Source organism: Oncorhynchus nerka, linkage group LG4, assembly GCF_034236695.1.
Source record: "Oncorhynchus nerka isolate Pitt River linkage group LG4, Oner_Uvic_2.0, whole genome shotgun sequence".
Classification (NCBI taxonomy): Eukaryota; Metazoa; Chordata; class Actinopteri; order Salmoniformes; family Salmonidae; genus Oncorhynchus; species Oncorhynchus nerka.
The window spans coordinates 67,600,273-67,620,494 of NC_088399.1; the positions used below are offsets into that span (position 1 = coordinate 67,600,273).

At 42.0% G+C, this 20,222-nt stretch overlaps 1 pseudogene; it reads left to right on the forward strand.

Moving 5' to 3' along the window:
* Positions 1-7,463: 7,463 nt before the first annotated feature.
* On the forward strand, positions 7,464-19,708 carry LOC115128786 (metaxin-1-like; annotated as a pseudogene).
* The last annotated feature ends 514 nt before the right edge of the window (positions 19,709-20,222 follow it).

Below are 20,222 nucleotides of genomic sequence, written 5' to 3' on the forward strand. Positions count from 1 at the left end.
CAGTCTATAGTTCAACACAATCAAACCATGATTCAACCACAACTCAATAAACAAAAATATGCTTAAAATCTTTCCTGTCCTTATACCACTCATACTCCCAGTTTGTGTCTCTTCCATCTAATAGTGCCAATCTCTCCACTGAATTTCTGGGGCCAGTCAGTCTGTAGGGTCAGAACAGCGTTGGGTTGGTCTGTACAAACACAACACACACAATAAACTCAGTTTTAAAATTCTGAATGTATTAATTGATACTCATGACAAAAAGTTTGTTGTTAGAATAAGAACTGTACATGGATCACGTGTAGACAATACTATTCACTAAAATTAATTATCCATTCATGTTTAGGTGGGAAATATAGTTTTTTTTCAGACTCACCAGTAACGTTTATCTGGATTGGATCACTGTACTAGTAATAGGCAGGGTCCTCTCTCCCAGTTCTATGCACCAGTACTGCCCTCCATCTGAGACACTGACTCGGCTGCGAGTGTAGGAGAGGATCAGAGTCTTGGCTGTGTCTGTACCAGTAGATCGTCCACTTGACAATACAGGTCAGTGTCATTGTCTCCTGTGAATACAGCCCTTCGGCCAGACTTTAATGTGGCTGTCAGACAATTATCTGTTGGAATTAAGAACAGTGTTATGCATCAGCATAACATCTATCTGATCTGCCGCCCTTTACTTTTAATTTTAATTTTAATTCTACTCCCTTTTTCATGGTATCCAATTGTTAGTAGCTACTATCTTGTCTCATCGCTACAACTCCCGTACGAGCTCGGGAGAGACAAAGGTTGAAAGGCATGTGTCCTCCGATACACAACCCAACCAAGCCTCACTGCTTCTTAACACAGCGCATCCAACCCGGAAGCCAGCCGCACTAATATGTCAGAGGAAACACTGTGCACCTGGCAATCTTGGTTAGCGCGCACTGTGCCTGGCCCGCCACAGGAGTCACTGGTGCGTGATGAGACAAGGATATCCCTACCGGCCAAGCCCTCCCTAACCTAGACAATGCTATGCCAATTGTGCCCACACGGACCTCCCGGTCACGGCCGGTTACGACCGGTTACGACAGAGCCTGGGCGCGAACCCAGAGTCTCTGGTGGCACAGCTGGCGCTGCAGTACAGCACCCTTAACCACTGCACCATCTGGGAGGCCCTGCTGCACTTTACTGAGATCCTCCAGCAACAGCTCATCTGCCCGTTAGGATAAGGGATCTTTTGGACCAAGGACTTCAATCAGTTACACTTTCAGTCACTTACTACAAGCTTTCAGTTGTGCACACACATACTAACTGTCACGGGCATCGTAAGAAGCGGACCAAGGTGCAGCGTGTGGAGCGTACAGATTACTTTTTATTAGAATGTCGCCAACAATAACAATACAAAACTACCATGAAGCTTAACATGGCTATGAAGCCTCTCACAAAGTCAACTACCCACAAAGAAAGGAGGGAAAAAGGGCTACCTGAGTATGATTCCCAATCAGAGACAACGATAGACAGCTATCCCTGATTGAGAATGCAGCAGACATTTTTTGGTACCCTTCTCCAGATCTGTGCCTCGACACAATCCTGTCGTGGCTTCGTTTTTTTCTCTGATTTGATTTGATTTGACATGCACTGTCAACTGTGGGACCTTATATAGACAGGTGTGTGCCTTTCCATATCATGTCCAATCAATTGCATTTACCACAGGTGTCAATCTCCAAGGCGATGTGTGTGTGTTCCTTTAAAAAAAAAAAATTTTGTCTCTGGCTGTTGGCGGTAGGTGCACCCAATTCAGCTGCCCTGTGCGTCGCTTAGGCAAACTCTTGCCATTTTGAACCATTTCATGTGTCTAAAAGGTACAAACTGTTTTCCCGGCCCAGAGAGCAAATCAAGTGCCGCTGGCCAATCGGATGGCTCAGATAACCATGTCTGCAGTAACGCAGCAGACATAAAAGAAAGCTACATCAAATTTGATACTGTGAGATTTCAAAATATTTAAAATCATGACTATAGAGACCGTCAACGAATACAGCAAATAGATGCGGTTTTTATGAGTGAGTTCATTCACCGCTAAAATGCACGTTCTTCCTATTTCCACCCAGCGCTACAACAAGCACTGCAGTATTAATGAATGAGTAGGAAAGTGTATCTATAGGATTGCGTTGTTATGATTAGTGGCTTGGGTCTTTTTTAATATCGAGGAATATTTCAGTTTCACTGTTCATAGGAGTAAAAAACATGAATTTGTGCACGCGGCATAAATTATGCGGTGCGACTTGAGTTTCAAAATCATCATGTGTTTTTTTTGGTCAGTGTAAGTGGAGGAAAGGGAGAGCGGAGGATGTTGAGAGGCAGACCCTCAGTCAGCTGCTCTCTCCCTCCACTGAGACTGACCATCAAATGCAGGCACCATCAGCCCAGTAAAATACAAATAAAAAGCTAATGATTTAAATGTATGCTCACTCAGCTGTGCTTCACAAGTAATACAACAATGGATCTGTTACTGATGTGTACATATAGTCTACCTCTAATTTGGAAATATATATATTTTTAAATGGCTCTAACAACAATGCATTGGCAGAGCAATTCAAGCAAAGTCAATATGTGTTGATAATGTATTGGGCCTATAGCTTACTGAACAAACCTCATTGCTACAGTACTGTTTTTATTTGGTTAATGGTTCATGTTAATGTTTTCAGTCATGTTAAAATAATATCTGAGCGGTAGATCTCAGCTTGAATTTTGACTCAAAGTGATCTTGACTCAGAAAAGGTTGGTGACCACTGTTCTAGGTTTTTCCCTTTACTGTGGCAATTGTGATCGAATCAACACAATAACTGTTATGGCTAGCAGAACCCCTCAACAACATTCCGCAAAAATATTTTTGGGAAATATTTCACTTTCATACATTCACAAGTGCAATACACTAAATTAAAGCTTAACGTCTTGTTAATCTACCCATTGTGTCCGATTTAAAAAAAGGCTTTATAGCGAAAGCACAACATATGATTATTTTAGGTCAGAGCCTAGTCACAAAAACACATACATACATTTTCCAGCCAAAGAGAGGAGTCACAAAAAGCAGAAATAGAGATACAATTAATCACTAACCTTTGATGATCTTCATCAGAAGACACTCATAGGACTTCATGTTACACAATACATCTATGTTTTGTTCGATAAAGTGCATATTTATATCCAAAAACATCCGGTGATTTTGCAGAGAGCCACATCAATTTACAGAAATAGTCATCATAAACTTTAATATAAGATACAAGTGTTATGCACAGAATTAGAGATATACTTCTCCTTAATGCAACCGTTGTGACAGATTTAAAAAAAACTTTACGGAAAAACTTTACAGAAAAAGCAAACCATGCAATAATCTGAGTACAGCGCTCAGACAACAAAACAAGCCATACAGATATCCGCCATGTTGTGGAGTCAACAAAGTCAGAAATAGCATTACAAATATTCACTTACCTTTGATGATCTTCATCAGAATTCACTCCCAGGAATGTTTGATTTGTTCGATAAAGTCCATAATTTATGTCCAAATACCTCCTTTTGTTAGCGTGTTCAGTTCACAAATCCAAACTCACGATGCGCGGGCAAGTCCAGGCGAAAGTTCAGAAGAAAAGTCATATTACAGTTCGTAGAAACATGTCAAACGAAGTGTAGAATCAATCTTTAGGATGCTTTTATCACAAATCTTCAATAATTCAATAATGTTCCAACCGGAGAATTCCTTTGTCTGGAAGAATTGCAATGGAACGCAAGCTACCTCTCACTTGAACGCGCGTGATCAGCTCATGCCACTCTGGCAGACCTCTGACTCATTCAGCTCCCATTCCCCCCTCCTTCACAGTAGAAGCATCAAACTGTTGACATCTAGTGGAAGCCTTAGGAAGTGCAATTTGACCCTATAGACACTGTATATTGGATCGGCAATGAGTTGAAAAACTATAAACCTCAGATTTCCCACTTCCTGGTTGGATTTTTATCAGGTTTTTGCCTGCCGTATGAGTTCTGTTATACTCACAGACATAATCCAAGCAGTTTTAGAAACTTCAGAGTGTATTCTATCCAAATATACTAATGATATACATATATTAGTAACTGGGACTGAGTAGCAGGCAGTTTACTCTGGGCACGCTTTTCATCCAAACGTGAAAATGCTGCCCCCTATCCCAAACAGGTTTTAACCACTTTCAATGCAAAATACTGAAACAAAACAAACTATTTAAGAAATTTTGTTTTAGGCAGAATGCATCTATTGCATTGTCTCTTGATACTCAGCCCATACTCTACACAGACCAGTGCGGCATAAACAATCAGAGCTGCAGTAGGCCTATACGCAAATAGACCTTTGCCATATATGGATCTGTGCCATTTACTTTGAACTGGACTGTGTTTACAGCATGAGCAGTCGTGAATAGATGCACTTGGTTTGAGATCACAGCGAGAGCTGCATGTAGACACGTGCACATTTTGTTCATATCCTTTGCTAGTTAGTGAGTTATTAGCTCAGTTATAGATCATTTGTTGTCAGTAATAGGGGGTGATTGCTTCCCACAAGAGCACAAAATGTGTACATTTCTAGACATCATTGGAAAGCGAGTCAGGTAAAAAAAAAAAAAATTGTCTTAAAGGGGCAGTGTTGTATTTTGAGTAGCCAGCAGCCAGAGGGTAGCATAATTTGTCTGATTTTCTGTAATAATGGGAATAATAATGCATTTTATGTTGTAAAGTGGTTTCTTACATCACACATCTTGTCTGAATGATGAACAGGCTAATATCAAGCGCTGCACGTTTTTCTTTCAAAAGTCTCCTGGAATGTAGGCCTACATTGAACACCACACATTGGCTGCTACTGTAGGCTGAATGATAGAACAGCTATTTCCATGTTGAAATGTTATGGGATCCATTTACTCAATTGTTTTTGATGGTAGGCCACTCTGGTAGACCTACATTATGATCAAATAGCCACAATAGCGTACATGGCCACTGTTAAAACTGTAGCTTAAAGCAGATACAGCCTCAGTGTTCCCAGTAAACGCACGCTGGAAGTTGCACAGAATTTTCACAACGTTCAAGTTTACGTTTAGCAGACCTGAAATTTGCTCAGTGTCAAACATGTTTTTGAGGGGACATTGGGTTGGCAGACTAATTATTTTTTCCTTTTTCAATTTTGTATCACAACGTATAATGAATTTATACTCCCGTTCAGTTGGTAGCGGTAATGCAACATATTGGACGCCAACTGCCATTAAAACCTCACCGAATGAGAATATATTGGCTGATCAGTGGCCACTGCAATATCCAGTCCACAATATGCATTCATTTGTGAAGTGAAATATTAACATTATTTAAAATAGCGTTGACTTTTTGTTTAGATTGATTTACTACTACTAACTAAAAATACAATTATCTGAGGTCATACACTAAAATATTTATGGACAGAGTAAACACTAGGGGATTTCGTGACCATGATTACCAGATGGTGTTTGTTTGAGATCATTGACTGTTTAAACCATTAAGGGGTTAGCCTAGTGTTTGCTCTGTATTTGGCATAGGGTAATTCATATGGTTAATTACTGCAGTGAACATCAGAGGGCTGTTAACATAGAGATCCTATTCAATTATTCTAAATCCTAATTCAATTTCTGCTCATCTAACACACAATTAATGCTGATGTCATTGTGAATGGTGGCACATGGAAAGGGACCGGCTCCCACTTTTGTTGGTGTTATAGGGACTTGCTTTGGATCCTGGCTGGCCTGTTTTCAATTCCCCCAGCATGGATTATCTCACCGCCCAGTGCAGCTGTCTAAACAGCATGCAACCATCACCACCACGAGAGGGGTTCAAAGAAACTTGAGCAAAGCCAAGAAAGGGGAAGATGACATAAATATTTAGATGCAGTATTTCAGTTATACTGCACTCTGACTACAATGTTTTTTTTTGTAAGTAAAAATTGCACTCCCTACATGAGTTCGCTGGTATTACGGTTGCTGTCCTTGCAGCATCACAAGCCTGACACACACTGGAGGCCTAGGTCCAATAGGTTTGCAACTGCCCAAACATGTCTCTATAATAAATTCTTATATATTTTACAATTTCCCAGTCTGACCTTAACTAATAGTGAGCGCACAACTTTACAACAATTTCCCCCACTCTTCCCTACCAGCGAGTCAAGGAAATTGCGCAAAGTTTTCAGGATATTGTTTCATGAAAGTAAAGGACAGTAATGTTATGAGTAAAGTAGGAATCACAGGTTTCAGTAGGCAATAAGATATACTCATGTTTCAAGAATGTATATACAGTGTTTGGCCTGGCGAAAAGCACTTTTATGCGATGTCTGAATGGAATGATTATTCAGAGTTTTTTTTACTCCCGCTGGTAGTGAATAAATTATGCTGGTAGTGAATAAATTATGGTCTCAGTCAAGACTGAGTAACAAATGTATCAGGACCGAGACACTCAATATGTGCTCAATACGTGGTCTCGAGACCGGACTCAAGACTGGTCTTGAGTACTACAACACTGGGTAAAAATCCTTACTAGAGTTATCTTGATAACACGCCCCATACCTACTTGGTTGCCATGGCACCAGTGCATAAGTTCAAACAAAGAAATGAGTAGATGTGATTGGGAGCCACAAAGAAATGTCCTGCCAACCCATAAAGGCCTCTCACAATTACTGTGGCTCCCTCCTTGACATGTATTTTTAGGGGGTCTAAAAACCCGAATGCTTGTCAAGCTTTCTGAACTTCCATGAGTTGTATCTAAACAGCACAGACCACAGATGACGATCTCATCTCTCTCTCTCTATCTCGAGCAGCTATGGCATAATCCAAAGTAGTTCAAACCATGTTCATGAACAGTGTTCATGTCAGCTTCTGTTTAATCACTTAGGTAACTAGGTTAGTGATCTAAACCTGAACGTTTCTTTCGTGTCCCTCTAGCCAGACACGCTTCAGCTGGCAAACCTAAATAGCATTTGTCTACAGGAAAGGGGATGTAAAAGCGTTTTGCAAAACACACAGAGGGAAGGAAACACAAAAATGTAATGGTTTTTATTCTCGTCTGCAACAAAGTGGGGTCTCCCATTACTGAACCCACACCCGAGAGGGGTGGAGTATGGTTTCTAACGTATGGTAGTAGCCACAATGTCCTGAGCCTTCTCTACTATTACAACTACACTCACACACAGAGGCCATGGCATATTCTGAGGGAGGGAGGGAGGGGTGCACTACAGCTAATGCTCTTGTGGGAGGGTTAAAGGTCATTTTCTTGTATACACATCCATCTGGCTGAGTACCAATGTTCTGGTCTAGCTGCTGTCTTCATTCTTTGACTTTCCAGCGACTTGTTTTTTACTTAACAATAAAAGTATATCAAGTTGCAACATTCCAGTAACCTTTCTAAAATTCCCAGGTTTTGTATTTCTTTTCTCTCCTGATTCCAGGAATATGACAACCAAGATTTATGTAAAACCCGGGAATTTTGGTAAAGTCAATGATTTTGTTATTATCCAGGCATAGCCTACCTTTAATGTTGACATACTTTGTTGTATATCCTACTCTAGGCTAGCTCCTTCCAGTAACTCAGTTCTGGATAAAACTAGGCTATTTGTAGTATGCTGTTGGCCATGTTCAGGCCCTTGTTTGGAACGTTTCAAAGATGAATTTCAAAACAAATTTGAAATTTGGGCCAAGTTGAGGCTAGCGTACTTGGCTTGTATTTTGTTTGTTTAGTGTTCTGTAGGTTTTTAATGCCCTCTCTATTTGAAATAGACTATGCGTTCCACTCCATCCCTGCAGACACCCAAAAACGAGGATGATTTATAAAGCGCTCTGAGCTTGTCCCTCGTCTCGCCACAGAATGCCTCAATCCTCAGCGGAATTTGCAAACAGTCCCGGGTGAGGGTATCTGCGTTTAATGTTTTTTAACTGCGGTTTTCTGGCAGGTTCAGAAAATGGGGAGTTTGAAACTCAGAAAGACAACCTAGGGCCTCGTCACCACTCTCCTTTCTCTTCCTACCACTACCACCACCACCAAGCTGCATGTAATTTAGCCCAGTAAGGGCAACTAATTTTTGCCTACTTCGTGCCAAAGCGATGATTGATGTCTTTGTTTTCATATATTGAATGTATTCCCCCCCTCCTCAACTTTCAAGAGGCCTAGCCTAGGCCTACACGTAGGCAGAATTTAGGGAGCACAGGTTGGTTGTTTCATTTTGTTGGCCTGACAGAAAAGGAAATCAGACCTTTCCCTCCTCACTGAACTCAGTAAAGGGTCACAGGTCATACAGTCACTGGGTCACACATCACCTGAGTAGAACATAGCTTTACTTCACAGTCTGCGTTCACTCACCCTGAGAAACATAGAGAACGATGGTTTGATATATGAGGACAGGAAGCTCTCACTTTCCCCCTCTTCTCACTAGAGTAGAACAGGGTTCACAGGTCGTGGGGTAACAAAACGTCTGCAAGCACCAAAAGGTTCGCAAGCACCTGACATTCTTAATTCTCCCAATACAACCTCCTTTGTGTTCCAGCCCATTTTGGCTGTAGCCTCCTGTCTTCTTCACGCCACAGGGGGTTCAGACGAGTCTGTGGTTATAATGGTTACGGTTTTGGTCGTTTTCTTTGCAATCTCGCTACGCATCTTAGAAGATCTCTATATCATATTAATGTGGTTGCTGAGATGTTAAACACTTTTCCAGGTGTTGTAAGGTCTGATAATCTGCTCAGCACGAATGCAATAAAGACGATCTTGAAAGCGCCCTTTGGGCTGACTGTTCTGGTCCCTCGTTTCAGGTACCTTGTCGGCACTGAAGACCACAGAGGAAAGTATTGGTAGTCTTTCCAAACCCAGTAATGTCATCATTCACCTTAGAAAACAGGTGAGTCCTATTCCCACCATGTCTCTTCCCCTTCCCACAGGGGAGATTAATAATAAACAGGTGAAAGACAGCCTCTCCCTCCCTCCACCCCCCATCCCTTTACACAGGAAACATGTGGGTAACCATGCCCTTCCAAATTAGGAGCTGTTCTGTAGGAAACAGATGTGTGTTTATGTAACACTAAACTCTTCTAAGAAACAGGTGACTGATATCCAGAGACATTTGTAGGGATCGTCATAGTCAGGAACTGATGTCCAATGTGTAATGCTTTTGGCCCCAAGGGATTTTCTCTTGGTTATATATTCTGGGCATGCATTCTGGGCATGGTTTCAGAAGGGTTTTCTTGAGCTCCAGTGACTACATGGTAATTATGAATCTCTAGAAGACATCCTCATCTATAGTTGGGATGGGTACTAGTTATTTAGTTGTTGTGTTCACCTGAAATCAAATCAAATCAAAGTTTATTTGTCACGTGCGCCGAATACAATAGGTGTAGACCTTACAGTGAAATGCTTACTTACAGGCTCTAACCAATAGTGCAGAGAAAAATAAAATAAATAAATAAATCATTTTAAAAAGGGGGGAAAAAGTGTGTGTGTGTGTGTGTGTGTGTTGGTAAGTAAAGAAATAAAACAACAGTAAAAAGACATTTGAAAATAAGAGTAGCAAGGCTATATACAGACACCGCAGGCTTATTGAGGTAGTATGTACATGTGGGTATGGTTAAAGTGACTATGCATATATGATGAACAGAGAGTAGCAGGAGTGTAAAAGAGGGGTTGGCAGGTGGTGGGCGGGACACAATGCAGATAGCCAGGTTATCCAATGTGCGGGAGCACTGGTTGGTCGGGCCAATTGAGGTAGTATGTACATGAATGTATAGTTAAAGTGACTGTGCATGTAAGATAAACAGAGAGTAGCAGCAGCGTAAAAGAGGGGTTGGGGGGGGGCACACAATGCAAATAGTCCGGGTAACCATTTGGTTACCTGTTCAGGAGTCTTATGGCTTTGGGGTAAAAACTGTTGAGAAGCCTTTTTGTCCTAGATTTGGCTCTCCGGTACCGCTTGCCATGCGGTAGTAGAGAGAACAGTCTATGACTGGGGTGGCTGGGGTCTTTTACAATTTTCAGGGCCTTCCTCTGACACCGCCTGGTGTAGAGGTCCTGGATGGCAGGCAGCTTTGCCCCAGTGATGTACTGGGCCGTACGCACTACCCTCTGAAGTGCCTTGCGGTTGGAGGCCGAGCAATTGCCGTACCAGGCAGTGACGCAACTGGTCAGAATACCAACCATATTAAGAAGTATGGTTAAGAAACATATTAAGAAGGGGCACCTGCATCAGTGTGATACTGATACTACTGGTATGCAAAAGGAAGATGGTAGGCAAGCTGGAGGCCCTTATATATTAGTGTCTAGGGAACTGGTGGTTTATTGATCATGGACAGTGAGTCTTGGGGTAGAGGTTAACTGGCTATAAGTTGAGGTTAACTGGCTATGAGCATTGACTTGTATTGGTAGAACGTCTTGGCATATTGATTCACTAGGCTTAATTTAGTGTTTTAGGCTGGGTTATGAGTCTCAGGTGTAGAAATCGTAGATCATAAACTCTATGAATAGATTAGAGGGGTCTCTCATAAAGTCACCGGAGGGTATACTACAAATCAGGATCAATGAGTTAGCCAGCTAACATGCCGTAATATAATATTTTAGGGAGATAAGCTTGAAATGGACATGGTCTAATTCAGAGTTTCCCAAACTCGGTCCATCCCCCCCACCCCCGTGGTGCATATCTTTGTACTACACAGCTGATTCAATTCATCAAAGCTTGATGATGACTTGGTTATTTGAATCAGCTGTGTAGTGCTAGGGTGAAAACCAAAAATGTGCACCCTGGTGGAGGGTGAACTCAACAAAACACATCTAAGTTTAGCTTTCAGAAATCAATCAATAGTTATTTCTGGTTCTTTCTCAAAGTTAACTCATTGATCCTGCTTTGTAGTATATCTCTCAGATTGTGCAACAGTTTAGCAGTGTTGTGGTAAGCGTCCACCATATTGCTTCCACCTTACAGATTGAGAGGTTAGGGCCAGGGTGGAGGGGTAGGGATTGAATTGGGACCGTCTCATTGGAGTCCTAAGAAAAGCTTGTTTTTTCACAACAGCAAAAAAAGAGAAGATATTTCACCATAGGAAAAGGCCAGCGTTCAAATTCAAATGGTGTTTTCAAACACTTATATTGGCCTTAGTATTCACAGTATTTATAAATTAATGACTGCTTTCAATTGCTTTCATTATACTTTTCTTTGGACAATGACAATATAACACTTCATTGGAAATGAGTGTGCACGTCAGGGTCATGGCATTTAGTTTAGTCTTGGGTCTTGGCAAAGTGTTTTATAGTTATTGTGGTTTACGGAAGCGGTTTGACAGTTATGCCTCTTGGCAAAGAGGTTTATGGTTAATGAGTCCTGGCAAAGGGTCCATGTGTAGAGGAAGTGGACAAACGATGAGGGGTAAGTTAAGGTGTCATTCTAGGATCCTTCCATTTGTTGACACTGATGATTGCCATGGTCTTTCTTTTGGTAACAAGGTTTTTAATAGATGGTTTGTGGTTGCTTTGTGTTGACAACAGTGCTCAAACTTTAGTGCTCAAATTTACACTACAGAATAAGCTGGCAGCACTTTTCTCTTAAAGATTACAGTTGGTTTTCACTGTTTTAAAACTTCTTATACCATGGCATTGTTGAATACGTGTTTCTGATTAGCTTGAAGGGCATTCTAGAGCGTGCATTATTTCCCTATAACGCATGGTGTATCAGCACGGTAGAATTCAATGGCTATAGTTCATTATTGCATGTTCTATTGAGCTTCTGTACTTTCAAAAGCCAAGTTGAAAACCTTATTGGCATTGTTGAATTTGATTTTCATTATGGCAAGCTAGGACTGATAGTTTGGCTAGCTAAACTAGCAAGTCTGTTCTTTTGGTTACCAAGGCAACTACTGGAGCACAGGCGGTTGGTGGCACCTTAATTGGGGAGGACAGGCTTGTGGTAATGGCTGGAGCAGCATGAGTGAAATGGTATCAAACATGTTTGATGCCATTCCATAGGCTCCGTTCCAGCCATTCTTATGATCCACCTTCCCCTCAGCAGCCTCCACTCTACTGTAGCTATCTAGTAAACTTGCTAGCTACTTCAGTGGATGTTGAGCACATTCTTCAAACTCTTTGAGCTTTGTAAAGGCCTTTTCACCAGAAGTTTAACTTTTGCAATGCCTTTTTTCCTAGTGAATTCTATTGACTCTTTTGTAAGGGGGACCATGCATCCATGCTCTCATCTAGGACCTGATATCCCAATATCTAAACTAAGTGGCTGACTGTCCTGCCTTTCAGAAATACAATGCTGACTATGACCTCTCAGCCAAGGGAGGGGCAGACACTCTGGCTCCTACTGGAGGAGAAACTGCTGCCTGCATTGGTGAGATAACTTCTGCCTGTGGAGAGGGCGATGGAGGAACGAAAAAGAAGACAGTTAATGGATTATTTTTCTCTTTTCACATACCATGTAGAACAGAGAAAAAGAAGAGAGAAGTAAAAGGGTGGCTATGGTGTAGCAGATCATGCTAAAGTACCCTAACCCTAACACACAGATAAATAAAAAACATCCCCACATTTTAACATTCCCATTATCGCCTTTCGGTGGAGGTTGATGATAAAAAAAATATCAAAGGTTTCTGCTCTTTTAGTCTGTGCCAGGGGAGGAGTCGGATCAGATACCCCTGTGGATTCAGGAACGCTTTCAAGTCATTGAAAAAGCTAAAAGAAACTCTGTCTGACCCACTCCTAATAGATATGCTTTCTAAATGCTTTCGCCTGGCATGACCTTCCATGGGCAAGGTTAAATGCAAGGTTCTGTCTTGGTAATGCAGTTTCTCTCTCAACATAAACTTAAATGTAAATGTAAAATGTAACATTACAAGAAAAGTAAGCTATTGTGAAATATTCTTTAGAACTGTGAAATATTTGACTTCTACTCAGCTTAAGGTTAAAGGGGAAGTAGGCATTCATCGTCAAAGCCTTTGAAGCCTTCAAAACTTTTGAAGCTTAATTGAGCATTGATTAGCAGCTATAGTACCAAGCTTACTGGCCATGTTCCAATTTCCATTCTAGCACAGCACTTAGTGTGCAGCAATATATCGGGCATGTATTCTTTGTAGTAGGCTAGTATGAACATTGGAACAAGGCTCAGGGACGGACATGGCTTTCCTGTGTTTACTCTTTGGGCCCTGTGGAGAATCCTCATAAGTTTACCATGACCAACCTGTGCCGCATTTCGTGTATAAAAGCATCTGGCATCCTGTGTAAAAGAGGGCAGTAATGAAACGGGCGACAGACATTGTGTCTCAGGGTGGATGGAGTTGCATCTAGAAACAAGCAGAAGAGTCTCCGTTATCTTTGACGACACCTGGGGTGACCCCTTGCATCTGCACCGAGCCTCTGGGAATAAAACAACAGTATGGCCTTACGATTAGGGAAATGGGACCCCAAGATGGTCAGGTTAAATACTGTTGTGCCCCTGGTTCAATTGCATGCATCATGTCGTCAAACATCTCGATTTCAAAATAGCAGTCCTAGCAATTGAAGTTATTTACAACAAAAGGATCAACTGTTGGATAGTCAGGGTGGTCCTGTCCTCTTAATTCACAGGTCTGTTTCGAAAAAAGGTGCATTTGATCTTCATTGTTGTGTTGGATCTATGAAGTGCCTTTTGATCATCATTTGTTGTATCTAGTTGCTCTAGCCAGTGGTCACCAACCTTTTCTGAGTCAAGATCACTTTCTGTGTCAAGACGCAAGCTGAGATCTACCGAACAGATTTTCTTATAGGCCCAATACATTATATCGGCCGTGATCGGGAGACCCATGAGGCGGCACACAATTAGCCCACAGCATATTGGCTGTGCTTGAATTACCTGTCAATGTTGTTCTTCTCAGACCATTTTGAAATTATAGTTCAACAATTTTGGCATATGATCACACTGGTAATAGATCATTTTTTGTATTAATTGAGGCACAGCTAAGTGAGCATAATTAACTTATTTGTTTTACTTGACTGATGGCCTGCATCTGATGGTCAGTCTGAGGGGAGGGAGGGAGCAGCAGTGAGGCTGCCTCTCACCCGAAACAAATAAGAAATAGAAAATGCCTTGGTGATCGACCAATCGATCGTGATCACCGGTTGGTGACCACTGCTCAAGCGAATACTGTATTCCCCCTCTATTCCCCTCCATCTATCTAAAGTGCCTTCAGAAAGTATTCATATCCCTTGACTTATTCTACAGTTTGTTGTTACAGCCTGAATTCAAAATGGATTAGATTCAATTTTTTTGTCACCCATCTACACACAATAATGACAAAGTGAAAACATATTTTAGATTTTTTTGTAAATGTATTGAAAATTAAATGCATAGAGCCTCCCGAGTGGCACAGCGGTCTAAGGCACTGCATCACATTGCAAGCAATTGTGCTTGCATAGAGACCCGGGTTCGATCCCAGGCTGTGTCACAGTCGGCCGTGATCGGGAGACCCATGAGGCGGCACACAATTAGCCCAGCGTTGTCCGGGATAGAGAAGGGTTTGGCCAGGCGTGATTTCCTTGTCACATCGCACTCTAATTGACTCCTTGTGGCGGGCTGGGGTTCTGCAAGCTGACACATTGGTGCGGCTGGCTTCCGGGTTAAGCGAGCAGTGTGAAAAGAAGCAGTGCGGCTAGGCACGGTTGTGTTTAGGAGGATGCATGACTCTCGATCAAGTCCGTAGGGGGGTTGCAGCGATGGGACAAGACTAAGAAAAGGGGGTAAAAGTTCAAATAAATAAAAATATGAGTCTTTCTGGTTATGTATCTAAGAGCTTTGCACACCTGGATTCAACAACATTTGCTCGTTTTATTATTTTCAAAATTATTCAATATCTGTCAAATTGGTTGTTTACTGTTGTTAGACAACTATTTTTAAGTCTTGTCATAGATTTTCAAGCAGATTTAAGTCAAAACTGTAACTCGCCCAATCAAGAATATTCACTATCTTCTTGGTAAGCAACTCCAGTGTGGATTTGGCCTTGAGTTTTAGGTTGTTGTCCTGCTGAAAGGTGAATTCATCTCCCAGTGTCTGCTGAAATCAAATCAAATTGTATTTGTCACATGCGCCGAATACAACACCTTACTGTAAAATGCTTACTTACAAGCCCTTAACCTCTTCAGTCGACCCTCTACTTTTTTGTACATTTTGTTAAAAATCGCGCAACATTTCAGCGCCCTGCTACTCATGCCAGGAATATAGTACGTTCATATGGTTAGAATGTGTGGATAGGAAAGCCTCGGACGTTTTTAAAACTGGTTAAATCACGACTGTGGCTATTACATAACGTGCGTTACATCGGAAAGTGCAGGAAAACCTGATCACAGAAAATGGAAATAAATATCCTTGCGCCACTTCCAGCAATTGTTAACAGTGAGCCGAATTAGATAAGACCGAGCATTCAACTCCCACAGCATCCCCATGTTGTCTAGAGTCTTGTGAATTGAATCCTCTTTGATTCTTGGTTGAACCGAAAGAGGGGCACGACTTACCTCCGGTCTCCGCCCAGATCATTCCGGAAGAGCTCTCTCCTGAAATTTTTTCCAAGACGACAGCTAATGATATTTACATCGCCTACGGATGATTTTTATCGCTTATTAACGTTTACTAATACCTAAAGTAGCATTACAAACGTATTTCGAAGTGTTTTGTGAAAGTTTATCGTCTACTTTTTGAATTTTAAAAAATGACGTTACGTTGTGAAATCGCTATTTTTTTTGTTTATCACACAGTCTACATATAACGATATCTTGGCTTTATATGGCCCGATTTAATCGAAATAAAGACCCAATAGTGTTTATGGGACATCTAGGAGTGCCAACAAAGAAGATGGTGAAAGGTAATGACTGTTTTCTATTTTATTGTGCGGTTTGTGTAACGCCGAAATGCTAATTATTTTGTTTACGTCCCCTGCTGTGCTTTTCTGTTGTAGTGTATTGGTGCATGCTATCAGATAATAGCTTCTCATGCTGTCGCCGAAAAGCATTTTAAAAATCGGACTTGTTGCCTGGATTCACAACGAGTGTAGCTTTAATTTGATACCCTGCATGTGTATTTTAATGAACTTTTGAGTTTTAACTAATACTATTAGCATTTAGCGTAGCGCATTTGCATTTCCAGAGCTCTAGTTGGGACGCAAGCGTCCCAAGTAGAGGCAACAGGTTAAACAACAATGCGGTTTTAAGAAAATATAGTTATGAAAATATTTACTAAATAAACTAAATTAATAATTTAGGTAATTTGTACATGTAGGTAGGGGTAAAGTGACTATGCATAGATACTAAACCGCGAGTAGCAGCAGTGTAAAAACAAGGAGGGGGGGGGGGGGGGGGTTGTCAATGCAAATAGTCCGGGTGGTCATTGTATTAATTGTTCAGCAATCTTATGCTTGGGGGTAGAAGCTGTTATGTGGCCTTTTGGACCTAGATTAACAAATTGGGAGCAGTGGACGTGACGCGGCGCTGGAACGCCGAGAACATCACCTTCCCACTCAACTTTCTGCTGCCCAACCACATTCACAACCAGCAACTGGAGAAGCTGAGGCTGGTGAGGGGAGACCCCACACTGGAGACCGGGCATCAGCTGGAGAAGGTGAGAAGGGACGGTTGAGGGTGTAAAATACATATTGTTGGAGAAGATATGACTGAGTGTGAATTGACACAATGGGATTTGGCAAATGGCCAGGTAACAGGTGGAGGGAGGAGATGAAAGGTAAAGAAGAGGAGGGTGATGCAAAAGAGAGGAACAAAGAGTTGATCATTCAGACAGTGAGAAATAAGAGATGGAGGGGAGTGATGAAAGAGTGTCTTGAGAAGCACAGAGAAAGGAGGTGAAACATGAGATGACAATAAGATGTGAAATGATAAGGGTTGTACGGCCAAGTCTATGGATGGACTATCATCAAAGTAGTCCACATTGTAAATAGCAGCTAGCGATTACCAGAGAGAGGCCCCTGGATTGCCTCTTTGGTACCCTGACGTGGAGAGAGTAGTTCATGGTAATTGAAAAAAGCCAAAACAGTCTGTGTTTTCACAACACGTGGTAATTGGGTCAGGCGGTTCATCTCCATGGAAACCACGTTCAGGAATAATTAGTGAGGTGGTTCCGGGGGGAGGGGGGGGGGGGTTAATAATAAAGGGGTATTGTTCTCAAAGATCCCACCCTAAAATATTTTGTATTTTATTTGTTATGCTATATCAACATGTGCATTGACTCGGTTTGTAACTGGGGGATGGGCAACTCCGGTCCTTGGGGGAACCGGAGTTGCCCATCCCTGGTTTAACTAACTGTACACATAACCATGTTCTGGCTTCATTGAGGGATGGGTCATAAATAAGCTCCATGTGCACTTGCTTGCTGATGACCTTTTTCATAAATGCAAATGCAGCTGTTCAGGCTGAGAATGCTTCTGTATGTCCATGCTGACGGTTGTCTGGGTGCTTTGGATCCCCTCCACAGCTTTACCATGACGTGCTGGAGTGCATGAACCTGCTCTCTCACCGCCTGGGCTTACACAAGTTCTTCTTCAAGGATTCGTAAGTGGCTGCTGTGCAGAAAATGCAAATTATGTTAAATGTTTTTGCTAAATTGCATGCGAAGCAAATTATGTGAACTTCGGCTAAGTTCAAAAGCCATACTGCCGTGATGGAGCCACTTTGTGCATTGTCTCCCCAGCCCATCCTCTTTGGATGCCTATGTGTTCGGTCACCTAGCACCCCTGCTGAAGGTGAAGCTGCCTACTGGGAAACTCCACCAACACCTCAACTCCCAGGACAACCTGCGGCACTACTGCACCAACGGCCTGGTCCTCTATTTCCCCTCAGAGGGCGGAGGTAAGTTCCCTGGAGTATTATTTCTCAACTCCGTTCTTCGAGTAGTACAGTCACTTTTGTTGTAGCACAGGGCAAACACACCTGAATTTAACTTGTCAAGTGGGTGATTGGTTGACTGGTTGTATCAAAAAGCTGGACTGTTTGGGATACTCGAGAACCAGAGTTGAGACGTACTGATCTTGAGTACCTAGTCCAGCAGTGTGATGCTCAACTCCAAAACACTGAAAAATCTAACTGTATTAACAATCAATTGCAAAAACTGGTTTTGTTCTGATACGCTATGTGACTGAGACTTCATGCTTTCTTCTCTTTTGACACTCATCCCAGGTGTCAGTCTATTCGGATGGTAGTGACTTTGACAACGAGCCCCATAAACAACGCAACCAAATCCTGTCGGTCCTGTTCGCCATGGGCTCCATGCTGGGCTATGCCATTTTGATGGGGATCGTCAGCATCCAGCACGTCTGACCACAGGCAGCGCTAGTGGGACCCCACCACATCAAGGAGGAAGAAGAGGAATGAGCAGTACTGGCTCTGTATGGGACTAGGGACAAGGAGACGTTGTGAAGGGAAAATGGACATTCTCTGATTTATTCTGTGTCTGTGTACTGCAATAAGGGAACTGGGATTACATTCCTCAAAAATCTCAATCCCCCACAATGTACGATAATCCTTTGTCAGAACAGACCCCTCTTGGCATCCACCAACATGCCAAGTTGGGCTGTCTCCTTTATTGGGGCTTGATTTTTGTTTTCTTGACATCCCAGGAAGGCATACCTTTTCTTGTCTCAGAATCTTCAAGTGAGTTTTGATATAATTGAAGAATTATGAAGAAAGTATGCCTTTCTTTTTTTACCCCTAAAATCACAATGGAAAACATATTCGACAGAATTATGCAGTAGAGCAGATATATTACCTGGAAGTTATTCTTCCAAGGGGACTTTAAGGTAACACAGAGAATGTTTCTGTTTCACGAATGCAGTATTCTTTTTAACGATCACCCAAAGAAAGGTGACTTATAGAAAACATGCATACGGTTTGGTATTGAGAAATAATGATGCTGTACAGCTCTGCTTCCCAGCACTATGCAATTAACTAGTAGACTGTAAGATGGAAGAGCACTGAGTGGAACAGAATGCTGTCCCTCTTCCTTTCCTGTGATATATATATGCTCTTTTGTGGCACCCATGCTAGTCTTTCTTTACCACTCAACAATCATGTCAGAATTCTTGTCAGAATTCTCCTTTCTGTGAGAACGGGAAAGTTTTCAGTGGCATAAAATGTACAGAACATAGATGTGGTAAAGAGGTCAATAGAACGCATCAAAACAATGGAAATGCCATGGAAACACATGGGGGAAAGATGCCGTGGGGTAAAGATCCCAAATCTCCTCATTGCCCCCAGCAAAATTAGCCTACATTTAGGCTATTGTTTATGGTATATTGCACTATGTTGAGGTAAAAATCGGAGTACAATGCTTGTATGGATGTCAACCCCAATATATGTTCATGTCATCATGACCAAACAACTGCATTACAGTTAAAAACGACTTTGAATACCACCACCGATTTGTCTATGCTAGCTATGCTACCAGTTTATATGAATGGGAGTTAGCATTTAGCAGTCACTTCTTCTACACCTGAAAAGGGACTACTTCTATTAATGTTATGCAGCGAAAACAGCCAAATATATCAAAATCTGACTTTAGTATACACAATGTGGGCCTGTTACAATACATAAATCATGACGGATTTGATGAATATTCACTTTGTTAGATCAGATTTGTTCAGTGTGCGCCAATTTGGCGTCCTTCTATAACCCACAGTCTGTGTTCAATTGAACTCTTTTACGCATCTATTAAAGATACACTACACAACAAAAGTATGTGGACACCCTTTAAATTAGTGGATTTGGCTATTACAGCCACACCCGTTCCTGACAGGTCGAGCACACATCCTTGCAATCTCCATAGACAAACATTGGCAGTAGAATTGCCTGACTGAAGAGCTCAGGATTCCACCTTTCCAACAAGTCAATTTGTCAAATGTCTGCCCTGCTAGAGCTGCCCCAGTCAACTGTAAGTGCTGTTCTTGTGAAGTGGAAACATCTCGGAGCAACAACAGCTCAGCTGCTAAGTGGTAGGCCACACAAGCTCACAGAACAGGACCGTTGAGTGTTGAAACGTGTAGCGTGTAAACATTGTCTGTCCTCGGTTGCAACACTCACTACCAAGTTCCAAACTGCCTCTTGGAAGCAAGGCCAGCACAATAACTTTTCGTCAGGAGCTTCATGAAATGGGTTTCCATGGCCGAGCAGCCGCACGGATACAAGCCTAAGATCATCATGTGCAATGCCAAGCG